The sequence below is a fragment of the Sus scrofa genome, chromosome X (assembly GCF_054392235.1).
Source record: "Sus scrofa isolate SSC_HxYL_T2T_F1_AM1 chromosome X, Sscrofa_HxYL_maternal_Yorkshire_Landrace_v2.0, whole genome shotgun sequence".
Classification (NCBI taxonomy): domain Eukaryota; kingdom Metazoa; phylum Chordata; class Mammalia; order Artiodactyla; family Suidae; genus Sus; species Sus scrofa.
The window spans coordinates 105,926,248-105,944,193 of record NC_139401.1 but is presented as its reverse complement, the minus strand read 5'-3'; the positions used below and the strand labels follow the sequence as shown (position 1 = coordinate 105,944,193).

The following is a 17,946-nucleotide window of genomic DNA, read 5'->3' as shown; positions in this document are numbered from 1 at the left end:
GTGTTGAAGGTCAGTGGCCGCAGCATCTTGGAACTTAATCCTTGTATAAGCAGATGGCAAGTGCAAATTTTTAGTTGGCAATAGACATAAGAAAACATTTGTAACTGAACTATAATGAAAACGCTAAATTTCAGATTGGAGACAAAGCTAAAATGACCCATAAAAGAAAATGTTAATTCTTTAAAATCTTCTTCTTTTTTTTTTTTTTTTTTTTTTTTGTCTCTTTAGGGCTGCGCCTGTGGCATATGGAGGTTCCCAGGCGAGGGGTTGAATTGGAGTTACAGCTGCTGACCTGCACCACAGCCACAGCAACCCAGGACCTGAGCCTCATCTGTGACCTACACCACAGCTCACGGCAATGCCGGATCCTCAACCTACTGAGCGAGGCCAGGAATCGAACCCACAACCTCACGGTTCCTACTTGGATTTGTTAACCACTGAGCCGCGACGGGAACTCCAAAATCTTCTTTTCCAATTTAGAATTTTAAAGATAAAAATTACATTAGTAGCCAAATTAAGAAGGTAGAAAAAGTACATCAGAGTCAACTCAAAGAACTGGAAAAAGGCAATGATAAATAGGAAACAGAAGGAAAGAATTTCCCACATTATCATGCTCCATCATAAGTGACTAGACAAAGTTCCCAGTGCTACACAGCAGGATCTCAACCTTAAAATGGTAACAAAATGAGAGAATAAACAAAATTAATAAAATAGACACACCCCTGCCAAGATTCAAGCTACCTAAGATAAGTTCCATGATGGGAGAGATTTAATTTGTTGTCCTTGCTGTTGTTGATCATGTTTTCACCACTCTATCCCTGGAATCTAGTAAAGGTCCAGAACTTCCTGTTTCTTCAGTAATACTTAAGAGATGTCATATTTGAGATGATGACCTGCCACCCAAATGGATGGGGAACAGGATGATGTATAGGCAAAATAGCCCTAGTCTGACAGCCAAGGCCTCCATACAAATATAGATTCTGCTATATAATGTTGGGAAAGTAACTCATCTCCTTGGGACCTTAGAAACTGAAGAGAGAAATAAAAGGTTGAAATTTACTCACAATCTTAGCTCTCAGGTTGTGAATCTGAATCTGTAATTTATTTCTGTTAATTAGGAATTATAGATTTATTGATCTACGTATCTGTTTGTTGTGCATCTTTGCCCACTAAGCTTCACTGGGTAACCTTATCTGTTTCACTTCAATATATACCAAAGACCTAAAGTTGTCCCTGACACTTACCAGCACCTAATAGATGTTTGTTGGCTGACTGAATAAACACTCTAATGGGATAGGTTTAACACACAGAGTATGAAGAGCAAGTAAACGATTGGTTGAAAAGTCCAGGGAGAGTTTATAATTTTAGGAGGCATCAGAATAAAGGTGTGAGCTGAAACTGTGAGGAAAGGAATCATTAAAGAAAGCAAAATGTGGGCCTCTCAATTTTTTTAATGGTATATAATTTTCTACTTAAAAGGCAATGCAGAGTCATTGCACAGAATTTGAAAAATAGAGAAAAGTACAGAGAGGAAAACAACACATTTTTTAAAAATGTGTTTGAAAATGCCTGTGATTCACTTAAAACTCTAGTTATAACAACAAGATATATCAATTGTCTGTACTGTGTAACGTGTGTGGGTGGCTGGCAAGGGATTGGGAGTTGTTACTAAGCAAGCAGGAAACATGGCCCCTGTCCTTAAAGAGCTGGAAATTAAATTGAAGGGACAAAACAACCCCCATGAAATAATCAAGAATAATTCCAAAGTACTGCATGATTAAGGACATAAACACACAGAAAAATGAGAACTTGGATATTGTGCTGAGAACAAAAGGTATAAATTTGTGATCAGTGTGGGGTAGAGAATGGAGTTAGGTTTCACAAAAGAGGTCTTTTTTTTTTGTTTGTTTGTTTAGGACAGGATAGATCTAGGGGAAGATAGTGAGGATGCTGTATTAGGGGAGGGAGACAGGGAAATAAGAGGGAGAGAACGGGGCTGTTTGAATGAAAGCAGGTAAAGACCTCCTTTCTTTTGCAGTTTTACAGACACAGCTTGTAAGGCAATGGCCTGGGAGCAGTGAGACCTGGCATTCAGTCTCATCTGTCACTAATTTTCTGCGAGCTCTCAGAGAAGCTGCCTCAAGCTCTGTACCTCAGTAGGTCTCGGGTTTCTTCTAGCTCTGATATTAAAGGAACTGTCCATAAAATCTGTCATTTCAATCACTGTCACCCGTTTTGTCTCTTTTGACTTTCAAATAAAGCATGCCATTAATGAAGAATGCAGGTTGATTTGAGAGGAAGAGCATTTATTTAGGCAAAACATCACTTCCCCAACCAGGATCATTTTTACAGGCGTGAGAATATTTTAAACCCAAGGCAAAGCCAAAGGCAGATTTGCATAATGATTGATATAAAAGCAATGTCACCTCCCACTCGGCTATTCAGCCTGCACCCAGAATGGGAGAAGGCTCTGAAACACAAATTTATGTAATGCAAACCTTTCCCTAAGAAGTACCAAATTGCATGCTTAAGTACTTGTAACCAGGGATATGTTCAATGTTTTATAAGTACTGTGTAATTTTCAGAATCCACAAGCAATTTGCTTCCTGTGGCGAAATCCTCCTCATTGACTACTGTACATTCCTGCCAAAGGCAGACAAAACCCTCGAGTTCTATAGTCAGTGTCTTCTCCTTTTCCTCCTGGCAGTTCTAACACTTCTCTTTTTCCTTCTCCCTTTCTCCGTCTCAGTCTCCCTCCCTTCCTCCCCCCTCCCTCCGTCTTTTCCTTCCTTACTTCTTTCTGTCTTTCTCCCTCTCCCTCCCTCTGTCTCTATCTCTCTTTCTGACTTCCTCTCATTTTCCATCTATAAGGCAACTTCACCCCCTCAACCCCTCCAATGATACATTAAGGTTAACTACCTTCAGCGCCTCTATTGCCAAAGGTTTTTCTGGGAGTCTACATTTAGACAGTCGAAGTCTTTCTTGTCAGCTTGAATCCAAGGAAAAGAATCAAAGTGTGTTCAGGTTGCATAATAAAAAGAATAATGAAAATTCATGTCAACATGTCAGTGAAAAGCCCATGAAAGTAAGACCTCACCATATATTGTTTATTAACATACCAGTTGAGTCAAAATGTGAAAGCTGTCAGCTAGAGCAGCAGAAAATGAGAAGTCTCAGTTAGTATTCAGAAGAGTGAACTCTTCATTGAGTTAATTAATTCTTGTACTTCTTTCTGGAACTGCAGGAGTTAGACTTTTCATAAGGTTTTTCCATTCTAGTCTGCAGATCTGAAACACATCCCCTTATCCTGTTGTTTCAGAAATAACTTTGCTGTTACTTAAATGTCATCAGAGGATACCTCTTGAACTCTTGTCTTCCCCTCCTCTTCATATAACTCTTTCTTCTGCAGAGCTCCAAACACAAACCTTCAGTGTATATACCAATCAAAGTCTCTTTTCCTTTTTTTAATTTGGAGCTGCCTGGAGATGGTATTACAAATGACATCATTTTTATGCTTTAGAGAACAATAAGACTATTCATGACCCAAGTAGAGGCATTCATTTTCTTCAATCGATTTCAATCAAAAGAATTATCTAATGTAAGGCTGAAGGAAAATGAACATATATAACTGTTAGGACGTCCTATTACTTTTCCTAGTAACAATCATTGTTAGGGTTTGCAGGTCATTAAAAAAAGCAACTAAAACAACCAACAAAACAGCGATTGCCCAACAAGTCTCTCGGTAGTTGCATGTTTTTCTCTCTTGAGATATATTGACTCTAAATTCGACTTATCACCATTGCGTCCTATGGGGCTTAAGTGGGTAGTTCTAGTGATTTAGGGCATTTGTTTGTTCACCTAGTAGAGATCAAATACTTGTAACTCATTAATAAATTTATAAACTTTGATCAGTTTTAAATGCATCTGTGGGTCCTATGTGCATAATAGGAGGGAAGAATTATTCCTGCTCTGATTCTGTGCTCAAAAGTGTAACTGACAATAAAAATCAGAAGGAAAGCTCAGATATACTGGAATCCTGAGAAGAACTGCAACGGTTTTTTTTGAACTTTGGCTGCCTCATTTGGAAGTGCTCCAGAAAATCTATGACCTCGAGGTCCTATGATTACAAGCCATCTATAGCCATTAGCAAAGTTTATAATTTTTAATCAGTCATTAAGAAAAAAATGATTAATAGACCCTTAGTATTGGGCAAACTTTGTGTTAAACTGTTGGTATAAAATATAGGCTTTACTTGCAAGTTATTCCTAGAGCTTTTATTTTTAATCCTTTAGTCAAGTTCAAAAGCATCAGAGTTGAGGTCCTGAAGCTGAAAATAACAATATACGAATAGATCTCCATTCTATCTTATTATCTCTTATAAGCTAAACTCTGAGTAGACAGGAATAAAACTTCCTTCAAATATAAGGCCATACACATTGAGCATAATCACTGCAGATGACATAGAGACACAGTTTTATCCTCAGAGAAAGCAACTTGTCAGCATTATTTTATGAGGTAAAACTAGAAAAAAAAATAAAGAAAATGCTGTTTTTTATTCTTACTGCCATTGTCTTGTGTCAGGCACTCAACATTCCACATGGATGCTAATATCTCTTAATAGGTCTTAATCTACCCTACAGACGCAAATCACATCACTTCATTTCCTGACCAAAACCAAAAGTGATTTGTTAACTATATCATTCAGATTAGATGCTGAAAACAATATTTACATCCCTTAATCTACTAGTCTCAATGTACTTAAAAAAAAAAAGAAAAGAAAAACCTCGTCTCCAACTGAAGCCCTCTGCACACTCAAGCCTCAGCCACACTGTCCTCAAAAGTTAACAAGCAAGCAGCATATGCTCCTATTTCCATGTCTTGACTCATGGCTACTTCCTGTACCTGAAATACATCTCCCATCTACCAAATTTCATTTTATCCACTGCAGCTCACCTCAACTCCACATTACTAAACACACCCCAATTTTCTCAGCTGAAATTAATTACTCTTTAGTAAGTACTCCCAAGTGCTTTATTTAAAACTTTGTAATAGCACGTAGATCATTCTAAGTAGATCCAAGTTGAAGCAGTATCTTATATCTAGTATCAGAGTGGGTATATATGCTACTTTAGTGAGATTAGAAGCCAAGGCAGTAGGCTCTGGAATTGGAATTCTTGGGTATGAATCCCTGCCCTGCCGCTGTTTTTCTTGTGTGACCTTGGACAAATTACTTCACCTTAGTTTCTTCATCAGTAAAACGGAGACCAATACAAAGAGATGATGAGATGATGTGTGTAAAAGGCTTAGCATAGTGCTTGACATGTGGACAGTCCTCAACAAACTCTGGGTCTTATGTAGTGAGTCAGATGGTGAGCCTGGCGACTCTGGTGTCCCACCTTTTTATAAAGACTCAATGAATGGCTAATCACAAAGGCTGTCCCTGAGACTGCCCTCAGTTTGGTCCAACTACAGAACAATATGCACAAACTTATATCTCCTTTAAACCTTTATAAGAAGGCACCATAGGTGGTTCACCTTCCATAAAACTGCTTTTGTTTTAATGGAGCTAGTGAATGCTCACGTGGAGAATTGAAAGCACTCCCTTTTGTGGTAGTCAGTAGATGCATTTAATGATCCAGAACACAAGTAGGTCAATAGAACATATAAGTTTGTGATTGGCTTGGAATTCTCTGCTAATATATTCGTGATGCTTTTTAGCATGGCATCTTCTCAGTTTTCTTCATGAAAAATAATGATAGGTTGTGAAGGCATTGAAGAAGGAATGGGTGGCAGTTATCTCTGATATACAAACTGTGGTATTTTGAATGTTTCTTGGAAATATTGGGCTTTTTTCCCTGAAATACTGACAATTGTTTCAGAAAAAAAAATTGATTTAAAATATTTGTCTGGGGTCATTCATCAAGTCCTAGATACAATAGCCTTAAAACAAAACAAATTCAGAGACAATGAGGAATGCTTTCCTCTTTCCTCAGAAACAAAGGTGTGAAATTAACAACTCCTCTGCGCTTCTGTCACCCTTCTCCCACCGTGAGGTGCTCATTGCCTTCAGGATGCATCCAGTGAGACTCTTGTCTTCTTTGATCTCCATTTTGACATCCCTCTTCCCCAAACTGACATCTCTTGACATTCACCTTTTCCTTAATTTTTTTCTAAGTGCTTTTTGGTCAATATATTGCTCTCAGAGAAGCTATTTGTGTTTTAGCAGCATCTTTCGATGCTTTAACCCAAAAAGCTCTAACAGTTTTTGGCAGTAGGGCAAGCCTTTAAGGAGGCAGGGGACATTTTCCATCTTTTTTTCTTGATAGAGGTGATTGGAACTGGAATGTTCTGAAGCTAAACGTTTTTTCTGTTTTCCCTAATGGTGTCCCTGAAATGTTCTCTGGTAATATTAAGTGATTAAAGAAAAGTAAGACATTTAACTCTTCTGGTTGAGTTCTAGAAATATGCCTTGGGAATGATGATCTGTATAGCTCGTAGCAAGGCATTTTGTCAACTGCATTTCTATATAAAAATTAGAAGCCTAGAACAAAGACATGCTAAATAAACAACAGAGAGGAAGTTGGCTATAGTATATTTGGTACTGCCAGTTCAATTCCTCGTTTCTGAAGATGGTTCAGCGGTAAGAAAGAGCACAAAGTGGAAATTAGGAGACCTGACCCTAACACCAGCTCTGCATGTGATCCTGGATCAAATCTTTTCAACCTCCTGAGCATCCATTCCCTTATCTACAAAATGAGGTTGTAACTAAAGCATTTCTAAATTGTCTACCAGTTTTTAAGTTTTCATGATGGTAACTATCACTGCCCATGATTATACTTAGTCTCTGAATCCTGAAGACTCCAGTTTATTTTGGTTGGATACTCAAGGCCATGCCCCACTCAGTTCCTTGACAGCAGAGCAGTGATTTCCTCTACCCTCATAGAAATCTCCTTGAAATAACTACTATTAGGCCTCCAGCTCCCTCAGCTGCCAAACCGGCTTCCTCCTGTGTCCAGACCTAATTGGTGTTATTTTCTTATTTATGCTCTACCTTTTCCAAACAGGCTTTGAGGAAAGTTTAACCCCCTTTATCCTGGGTTTCCCAGCATTTCCTGACTCACTGGTTTTGTCCCACATATCTGACTCTTGTTATATTCCCCTGCCCCTGCTTTGATCCTATTCAGTTATTATCCTGCTTCTTAGTCATTACTGTGTATAGCCATAAACTTGCACACATAACTTGGATAAAATGGCTGCTATTGGCAGCCTAAGGAATACATTCATTCAATATATACATCTTTACTAAGTTATTCCCTTGTGAATCTTTCTTTTGGTGTCTCACCTCTTTTTCAACAAGATCTGAATCCTTCTCTAGAGGCTTCTAGAGAAAAAGACTTTGAATTGGCTTATGGTTAACATTTTCTTTCAAAAAAATGCAGTGGGATATCCAGGAGGCTGGGGATTATCAGTTGTCTTGAGTGGTGTGCTATTTTAATAAACCAGTATCAGTGGATGGAAATTTTATGATTCTCTGTGCTCCTGGGTATTATAAAATAGAAACACCATATCACTCAAGACTTTCAAGTTACAAAGTTGCTTTTATTTTTTTTCTTCCCTTGGATTTGTTGTTTTAATGTAACCTGGAAGAAGGACGTAAAGATAGAGCAATTAGAATTAAACCCTTTCAAGGATTTGAAACGTGTAGATTTTTACTTTCTCCTCAACCACTGTTTTCCACTGCATGCCAGTCAGCCCTTAATAAGCCCTTTCCCTCTCTCTCTTTGAATGAAACAAAATATGGCTGCTTTTCAACCACCAGTATCTATATCTTACAGTACTGTCGCTTTAACTCAAAAGGAATTGATACTGTCAACACAGCCAGAAAAATCAGGACAACCCACAAAACCAGAACCACTTGCTAAGATCACTAAATTACAGGTAAAGACTATGGATTCCCCATAGTCCTATAATTCTCTGAGTGGGTCTAGGCAAATGATAGAGGACAAAAATCTACTCATTCATATACCTTTCATTCATTGGAGACCACTGATCTCTACTATTACTGTTTATAATAGTGACACTTATTGAGTACTTAACCTGAAACAAGCACTGTTTTAATTTTTTTAATTGAATAGTTGGTTTATAATGTTGTGTAAGTTTCTGGTGTATAGCAAAGTAATTCAGTTATACATGTCCATATGTATATGCATTCTTTTTCATATTCTTTTCCATTATATTTTATTATAGGATATTGAATATCCTTGTGCTATACAGTAAGACCTTATTTTCTATCTACTTTTTATATAGTAGTTTGTATCTGCTAATCCTAATCTCCTAATTTATCCCTCCCCCAACCTTTTTCCCCTTTGGTAACCATAAATTTCTTTTCTGTGCCTGTGAGTCTGTTTCTGTTTTGTAAATAAGTTAATTTGTATCTTTTTTTTTTTTTTGGTTTCCACATCAGTGATATATGATATTTGTTTTTCTGATTTACTTCACTTAGTATGATAACCTCTAGGTCCATCCATGTTGCTGCAAATGGCATTATTTCATTCTTGTTATGGCTGAGTAATATCCCATTGTATATATGTACCACAGTTTTATCCACTCCTCTGTTGATGGACATTTAGTTTGTTTTATGTCTTGGCTATTGCAAATAGGACAACCACTGTTTTAAATGCTCTGCATGCATTATCTCATTTAATCGTGTTCCCTGGATTATGCAATAAATGCTATTTTTTTTCTTTATATTAAAAATGGAGAAAGTAAAGTACAAGAAAATTAAGTAACTTGCAAGATCACAGAGTTAGTAACTGACAGAGCAATGATTTGAACACAGCAGTCTGACCCCAACATTAAACATATCCTCACAGGGAATACGAACACTCTCTGTTGCTTATAAGAGTCTGGACAGAATTGCTTCTTTTGAAGAATGAAATCAGCAGCTGGTGTAAATGAGAGAATCCAGAAATGTTCTCTTCATATCTAAAATTCTCTCCTTACCACTCAAGTACAATGCCTAGAGGTATATATGTTTGTTTGTTTGTTTGTTTTTGCTTTGAATACAGCGAGTAAGTCTGCTTTTAAAACAAGCATTGTACCCAGGAATGGTAGTATATTAAGCCATTGGCCTTCCTTACCAACTTGATGTTCATCAGATTTACTCATCAAATTAAGGAACACTCAAACAACTCTAATCTAACAAAGGGAAAAGGACACACGATATGGTTCCCAAACTGTGCACCAAGGTACAATGAAGACACAGTGAACTCACAATAGTCCTATGGGATATTTTAAAATTTAAAGGGAAACAGTATGACATTTGACATGTATCAGATACCACATGAACTATTAGCTCAAGATATTTCACAATTTCAACACTAGACTGATCTATGTTATTTTTGATAACATTATACAATTCCCAAACTGGAATTTGGGCAATTCCTATATTTAAAAAGCAAATGCTGTGTAAAAACCACTGTGGAATAGGAAATGGTGATGTCCAATCTGATTCTAAAAGTTTAAAAAGTTGTGCAGGCAAGTGTATCCCATTAGTAAGTAATTATGATTATTTGAGAATAAAATAAAAATATTTTTCTTCCAAATTATGTTTATAATTTTTTTTCAATTTGCCACTGAGTTGTTAGCACATCCACACTTATTAGTTTATTTGCAATTAACTTTTTAATACACTGAAAGAGTCTGGTCTGGGGCACAGCGAATATTATTACTAAGACATTAAATGATCTATGAACAGAAGACTTTGGGGAACCTTTGCAAAAAAATTACACCATATATTCATTTTGTGAGTAGGGGGTAGAAGGAGGGAAAGTCCTATATTGGGGCTGGCAGGTGGTACACCATGAAAATACTGGGCATCTGGTTGGGAGGAAAAGGTTGCTAAAAGGAGATGGAACAGTTCTAAGAGAAAACTGGAGACATGAATCTCCCATGAGTCTGTTAGACATCAAGCTCTGTGAGCATAGAGACCATATGAATCTAATTTTCCCATGGTTTCTCAGTTCCCAGCATATTGTGTAGCAGGACAAATATTTTCTTTCTTTTTTTTTTTTTGTCTTTTTTGCTATTTCTTGGGCCGCTCCTGCAGCATATGGAGGTTCCCAGGCTAGGGGTCTAATCGGAGCTGTAGCTGCCAGCCTACGCCACAGCCACAGCAACGCGGGATCCGAGCCACGTCTGTGACCTACACCATAGCTCATGGCAACGCCGGATCCTTAACCCACTGAGCAAGGCCAGGGATCGAACCCACAACCTCATGGTTCCTAGTCGGATTCGTTAACCACTGCGCCATGACGGGAACTCCAGGACAAATATTTTCTGAAAGAACAATGAATGGAATCTGTTTCTAGCATTACTACAATAGTTTAGTTTGTCCAGCTGGGAAATAAAGTCAATAATTGCACTCATTCTGTCTAGCAATCTAAAATGGAAAGATTTTCTTAGATTCTACCACAACTCACCTCCAGACATTGCTCTCTTGACCAACAATGACTGCTTCCTGGGGGTCAGGAACATCCCTATCCTCATACTAATTCCTACCTAAGCTAGGGGTAAACAACTCTGCTGGGAACTAAATTTGTATCACACTCAAGCTCATTGAGGAATTCAGAACAGCATTGTTAAGGTACATCTACTTGATTCATTGATTCTTGAAACTTTCTTGCCTTGGTTAACTGTAAGTATAATTAAGAGTTTGTACCTCCCTGTCTTTACATGCTGACCAATTGGTCTTTAGCTTATTTCTGACCCCTGGTTATCTAGGAAGCCATGTTATTCACATTTGAGAAACATGAAGGAATAGAAGCAAACTTCCTCAATCTAATATATAGTATTTAAGAAAAACCTATACAATAGATCAGACATTATGATGAAATGGAGGTAGTATTGGCTTTAGGATCAAGGAACATGATAGTATAACTCACTATCAGTATTTCTAGTAATTGTGGGCCAGCAGTTCTAGCAGTGTAGAAAACAATTTAAAAAAATAAAGTGTAAATTTTGGAAAGACGGAAACAAAAATTTATTTTTTACCTGTGATAAAAATGGTTGATGTAGAAAACTGAAGAAGTAACCACAGATAAATCATTAGAATTATTTTAGGAAAGTATGGTTGTTGGATGTAGTATTCAAACGCAATTTCATTTCTATATACTGACATCAAAATATAAGAAAATATAATTTTAAATGAAACAATTAATAAGAGAAACAAAAAAATTAAGTCCCATTTTCTGCTTCTAGCATGATGAAATAACACAGAATAGTTCCTCCTAAACAACTGGGAAACTAGGCCAAAATCTTTTAAAACTGTTCAGATATTAGACAAAAAAAGGTGAATGACTGTGATCCTAGAAAGAAGGGAGAACTAGGACATAGCTCTGTGGTCATCTTGGCTTTCTACCTAGAGACAGTTTCTAGACCAAAATTATGAGGGAAAACCAAGCAGAGAACAGGATCTTCTTGATTTGAGAAGATTGATATTGGCATTTGGAAAGGCTGAGCTACCTAAAAGTTGTGAACAAGAGGAAGTTATTCAAAGAAAAGTTTCTAGACGATTCATAGGTGACCCCTGGAGTCTACTGCAGAATATCAAGGAAGGTGATCTATGGTAAAGGAAAATAAGATAGCTCTAAAATGAACAATTTCCAGAGCTTTCCCAGGGCTGTGAGAAATTCTAATTCTAAGCAGCCAGGATGAAGGGTTGTCATGCACCTGAATGATGCAGTAGAATCCCACAAGAGTCACACCTTAGCAACACAACTAAACTAGCCCTAGAGTAAATGTCACTTTATGCCCATGCCACAAAGCCTAAAACAGACTTCAAAAGAGTCAAGCTAATCCAAAATTACATTTAATGCCAGTCAGAACACAGTCTAACACTGGCTAAAGCAAGATAATGAATTCTAGTATTTGGCAATTCAAACTTCACACTGTTCAAGCATCCAATCCAGACTAATAGACATGTGGAGGAAACAGGAAAATGTGACCTACCACTTGAATGGAAATAAGTCAGTAGGAAAAGACCTAAAAGTTAGAGAGACGATAGAATTTATAGGCAAACATTTTAAATGCATGTTATAAATACACTCAAGGAATTAAAGAAACACATGAAAATAATGAGAGAAGTCAGTGCTACAGATGGATTTTCTAGAGCTGAACAGTATACTATTTAGAATGAAAAATTCACTGGTTGAGAAAAGCAGCAAGTTAAATACTGAAGAATAAAGGATAAACTCTTTAATACCCAGAAATAGAAGCTATCTAAGCTTAGCTACAGCGAGAGAAAATAATGAACAAAGTTAGCAGAGCATCAGGCAATCTGGCTAACATATGTATAACTGGAATATCAGAAGTAAAGGAGAGAAAAATGAAGGAAGGAAAGAAAGGAAAGAAAGGAAAGAAAGAAAGAAAGAAAGGAAAGAAAGAAAGAAAGAAAGAAAGAAAGAAAGAAAGAAAGAAAGAAAGAAAGAAAGAAAGAAAGGAAGAGAGAAAGAAAGAAAAAGAAAGTAATGGCTACAATTTTCCAAGTTTGATGAAAAGTATAAATACAGATCCAAGAATTTCAGCAAATATCAAGTAGGGAAAAAAACAAAAACATCAAAGCATATCATGATCAAACAACAGAAAACCAGTAGCAAAGAGAAAATCATTTAATCAACCAAAGAAAACCTGCACAATACACAAAGAAAAATTTTTTAGACTGATGATATTTGATTATAAAAAAGATACATACCAGAACACAGTGAGACTTTCAGTGTAAGCACTGAAAGAAAAAAACAGATTAGCCTAGAATTCTGTACCAGTGAAAATACTCTTAAAAAAGGAGACAAAACAGGAGTTCCCGTCGTGGCGCAGTGGTTAACGACTAGGAACCACGAGGTTTCGGGTTCGGTCCCTGCCCTTGCTCAGTGGGTTAACGATCCGGCGTTGCCCTGAGCTGTGGTATAGGTTGCAGACGCGGCTCGGATCCCGCGTTGCTGTGGCTCTGGCGTACGCCGGTGGCTACAGCTCCGATTCGACCCCTAGCCTGGGAACCTCCATATGCCCCAGGAGCGGCCCAAGAAATAGCAAAAAAAAAAAAAAAAAAAAAAAAAAAAAAAGAGACAAAACAAAAACAAACAAACAAAAGCTCCACTCAAACAAAAGCCGAGATAACTCAGTGTAAGTGTTCATGGATTACAAAAAATAGTTAAGGAAAGTTCTTCAGATTGAAGGAAAAGTTACATCAGATCAAAATGTAAAACATCATAAAATAATACAGAACCATAAATATGAAGAATATATGGGTAAATATGCGTTACTTTTTATCATTAATTTGCCACCTGAAACAACAAATAAACCACCCAAAGTACATGAAAATTAAAATCAGTTTTCCAAAAACTGGACATTGGGTGATGGTGAGCAGTGATCCTCAAGCATCAGGGAACAAATAATTTGTTCTCTAATACTGGTTAAGTACTGCCTGGAGTAAATCCCTAAGCTCCAGCATAGGATGGGGGGTGGGGCAGGACTCAGGTGGAGCATCACAGTCTCCCTGAGTTGAGGAGATAGAGCTGGAAGTTGGGAGCGGGGGTGAGAGGGGATGGATGGGGGCAAGGCCACTAGAGTTCAAAGTGAAATGTAGTGGCAAGGAAAGAACTTCACAGAGAGAACTCAAGATCAGCCAAGAAATATCCTGGAGTACTTAGCTGAGTACTGATCAGTGCACAGGAGTGAGGTATCTACCTGAGGCTGGGGAATGAATCGCATAGAAGAATTACAGAAAATAATCCCTGGAGTTTACATAAGGCTGAGTATAAAGCCTACTCCCACCTGTAAGGTGAAAAATCTCATAATTCAGGGCACTGGGTAGCATTTTCAGAAGATACGTCAGTAGCAGGAAAAACTAATGTTAGATTAAACACAGTTTTAGGATCCCCCGACAAAGATAAAAGTAATATCCAAAAGGATCACAATTTTTCCATGTAACTTAACATGTCTCAGAATAAATCTCAAGAATATTTTAATAATGTGAACATATTCAGCACCAAATAAGACAAAATTCACAATGTCTGTTATCTAATCAAAATTAAGAGGCATGCAAAGAATAAGGAACATAGTAACATAAGAAACATGATCAATCATAAGTGACTCTGAACTGAGAGATTACAGATTTAGTCGACAAAGACATTAAAATAGTTATTATTACAGCATCCCATGTTTTCAAGAATCTAGAGAAAAAAATTGAATATACTGTATTATACAAAGACATGAGAAATATCAATAGATTCTAATAGAATTCCTAGAGATAAAAATCCCAATATCTAAGATAAAAAATACTGAATGCTATTAACAGCAGAGCAGACACTGCAGAATAAATGATTAGTGAATGTGAATGTTACAGTAGAAACTGTCTGAAATGAAGCACAGAGAGGAAAAATGAATAGGGCATAGGTACACTGTATAAAAGAAAATTGAGCTGCCTAATATGTGTGGAATTGGAATCCCCAGAGAGGAAAAAGTGAGAGAATATAAAAATATTTGAGGAAGCGGGGGCTAAATTTTTCAAAATTTGATAAAAATAATTCACCTCCAGTTTCAAAAAGCTCAATGAAGTCTAAGCCCAAGAAAAATGAAGAAAATGACTCTAAGCTATGCTATAATCAAATTACCTAAAATCATCAACAAATAGAAAATCTTCAAAGCATTTGGAGGAAAGACAAATCTTATTATCTATTCCTGAACAAAGATAAGAATACAGTAGATTTCTTATTGAAAATAATACAAGCTAGAACACAGTGGAGCACAAATTCTTTACTAAGCAAAAATATCTTTTAAAAATGAAGGTCAAGAAAGTATAGAGAAGGGACTTCCAGAATGGTTGAATGAGGAAATTGGCAAATCCTATCCTGAAAAAGCGATGAGGAAAATGGACAAAATTATTATTATTATTATTATTTTACCACACCAGCAGCATGTGGAAGTTCCCAGGCCAGGACAGAACCCACAACACATCTGTAACCAGAGCCACAGCAGTGACAATATCAGATTCCTAACCTGCTGAGCTACAAGGGAACTCCTGGACAAAACTTTTTTTTTTTTTTTGTCTTTTTAGGGCCTTGCATGCAGCATATGGAAGTTCCCTGGCTAGGGGTCAAATCAGAGCTGTAGCTGTCAGCCTACAGAACGCCACAGGAATGCAAGATCCGAGCAGCATCTGCAACCTACACCACAGCTCATGGCAACGTCGGATCCTTAACCCACTGAGCAAAGCCAGGGATCGAATCCACATCCTTATGGATCCTAGTTGGGTTTGTTACCACTGAGCCATGATGAGAACTCCAAAATTGTTTTTTAAAAATATTTAAAGACTCTGGAAATTGGTCAAAGGCATTAAACAATTTGAAAAGTGTTTACTCATTAAAATTTATTGAGGAGTTCCTGTTGTGACTCGGCCGGTTAAAAACCCAACTAGTATCCATGAGGTTGTGAGTTCCATCCCTGGCCTCACTCAGTAGGTTAAGGATCTTGTGTCACTGTGAGCTGTGATGTAGGTCACAGACGGTGCTTGGATCCGGTGTTGCTGTAGCTGTGGTGTAGGCAAGCAGCTGCAGCTCTGATTCAAACCCTAGCCTAGGAACTTCCATATGCTGTACATACGGCTGTGAAAAGAAAAAAAATTACTGAAACTTGATGAGAACAGCAGAAGTTTATGGTGTTTTAATCTGGAGCTGTTCCTATCACAACCACTCCTTCACCTCCATGATGCAGAAATATATTTGCACAGCAGTAGGAATAGCCAACTTTATTTGGAGCAGAGCATAAAAAATTCTAAATCCAGTGATCTTGTCTTCAAGCTGTGGCCTCAAATATCATGGAAAAAAGACATCCCAGAGTTCCCATCGTGGCTCAGTGGTTAACAAACTTGACTAGCATCCCTGAGGATGCAGGTTTGATTCCTGGTCTTGCTCAGTGGGTTAAGGATTTGGCATTGGCGTGAGCTGTGGTGTAGGTCTCAGACACGGCTCGGATTCTGCGTCGTTGTGGCTCTGGTGTAGGCTGGTGGCTACAGCTCCAATCGGACCCCTAGCCTAGGAACCTCCAAATGCCGCAGGTGTGGCATTAAAAAGACAAAAAAAAAAAAAAAAAAAAAAGACATCCCCACTTTTCCCTTATCTGAATTCTACGAGTCATAATAATGATTGTTTTACATTATAAATGTTGGGCTAATTTTTCATACAGCCATACTAACTGAAAGATATTTATAACATGGACATGGGATGCTGCCATAAAAAAAAACCTAATATGGCAATGTTTTGAGTAACAGATGTTTGGCCTAAATTGAAAGAGGCTTCTTCTTTCTTAAGAGAATGTACAGAAGACTATCTTTATGATCTCAGATAAAAATGGATTTCTTTACAAATATATAAAATACAAATTCAATAAAGAAAAGGACTGATACATTTGATTGCATTAAGTTTAAGGTACCTGTTCATCAAAAACACAAAATGTTTAAAGACAAGTCAAACATTTAAGGAAGATATTTGCAACACCTATAACTACAAAGGGATTGATAGGCATAACAATTAATTCCTAGGATTTAATATAGAGAAAAATATGAGTGGCTCAATAGAAAAATGGACAAACTATATGAATTGAATTTCACATAAAACAAAGCTTAAAAATCATATGATTAGGTGGTAATTTTCATTAGTAATCAAGGAACTGAAAATTAAAGCCACATAAAATGCAGTTTTATGCCTTCCAGTTTTCAAATATTAGGGAGTTACCATCGTGGCTCCAGCGGGTTATGAACCCAACTAGTATTTATGAGGATGTGGGTTCAATACCTGGCCTCACTCACTCAGTGGGCTAAGGATCTGGCATTGCTGCAAGCTGTGGCCTAGGTCACAGATGTGGCTTGGTCTGGCATTACTGTGGCTGTGGCCTTAGCTGGCAGTGGCAGCTCGGATTCAACCCCTAGCCTGGGAACTTCCATATGCCATTGGTATGGCCCTAAAAAATAAAATTTAAAAGCTTGAGTGTTCCGAGTGTTTTTTAAGATATGAAGTAATGCGAAATGTTATATACTTCCGTTGGGATTCAAAATTGGAAAACTACTTTAGAAAATTAATTTGGCATTATCTTCTAAACCAAAAATGCACATACCTATGAATCCCACATCTATGTCTGTATCATAAAAAATTATTGAATATGAATGCCAGGAGGCAAGTACGGGATTGTTTGTTTACTACTCTTCACAATAGGTGGAGATGAGAAACAACCCAAGTATACCTCAGCAGGAGAATGGATGAATATGACACACTAAATATGAATAAAATGAAAGTAACTCTGGCAGCACTCATAAACATGGATGACTTCAGATTCCTAGTGTTCAGTGAAAAGACCAAGTCATAGGCCAGTGCATGAATTATGCTACTGCTTATAAGTTCAAAAATGAAACTAAATAATGCATTGCCGATGATACGTTCTGGGCATGCAATGGTGTTAGCACTTGGCTCCAATTCTCCCAAATGAAATTTGAGAGCTATGTTTTCAAGAATCCTCTTCCCTATATGGTTCTGTATTTGAGTTGTCTGAGGGATATTTGGAAAACAGAAGCCAACATGCTAGGAAGTTTGGCTAAGTTAGATAGAGTGATAGACAGATATAGAGAAGCTTAGAGGATCCTACTTTGTCTCGGCTCTTCTGTTCCACTCCTTGTTTATCTTTCTGACTCACAGCCTTACCAATCAACAGCAAAATCAAGCCCATCAACAAGTGCATGGCTCTGGTCTTATAGAAGTAGCAGTTTCCACTTATGGGAAGGGTATTTGTGTAGATGGCAATTTCCACATCTTCATTTAAATCTTCTTTCGTGGTAAAACCTTGGCAGCCACCTGTACTCTATTTCTCAAGTTTTCCCACATTTTCTGACTTATCTACCTT

General features: G+C 37.4%; 1 long non-coding RNA gene across 1 annotated transcript in view; it reads right to left on the bottom strand.

Annotated features, from left to right (window-relative positions):
• Nucleotides 1-2,289: 2,289 nt before the first annotated feature.
• Nucleotides 2,290-17,946, bottom strand: part of LOC110257690 (uncharacterized) — a 133,284-nt gene continuing 117,627 nt past the window's right edge. Inside the window, exon 4 of the long non-coding RNA XR_014835549.1 lies at nt 2,290-3,604. This is a non-coding gene — a long non-coding RNA (uncharacterized LOC110257690). The remainder of the gene's footprint in view (nt 3,605-17,946) is intronic.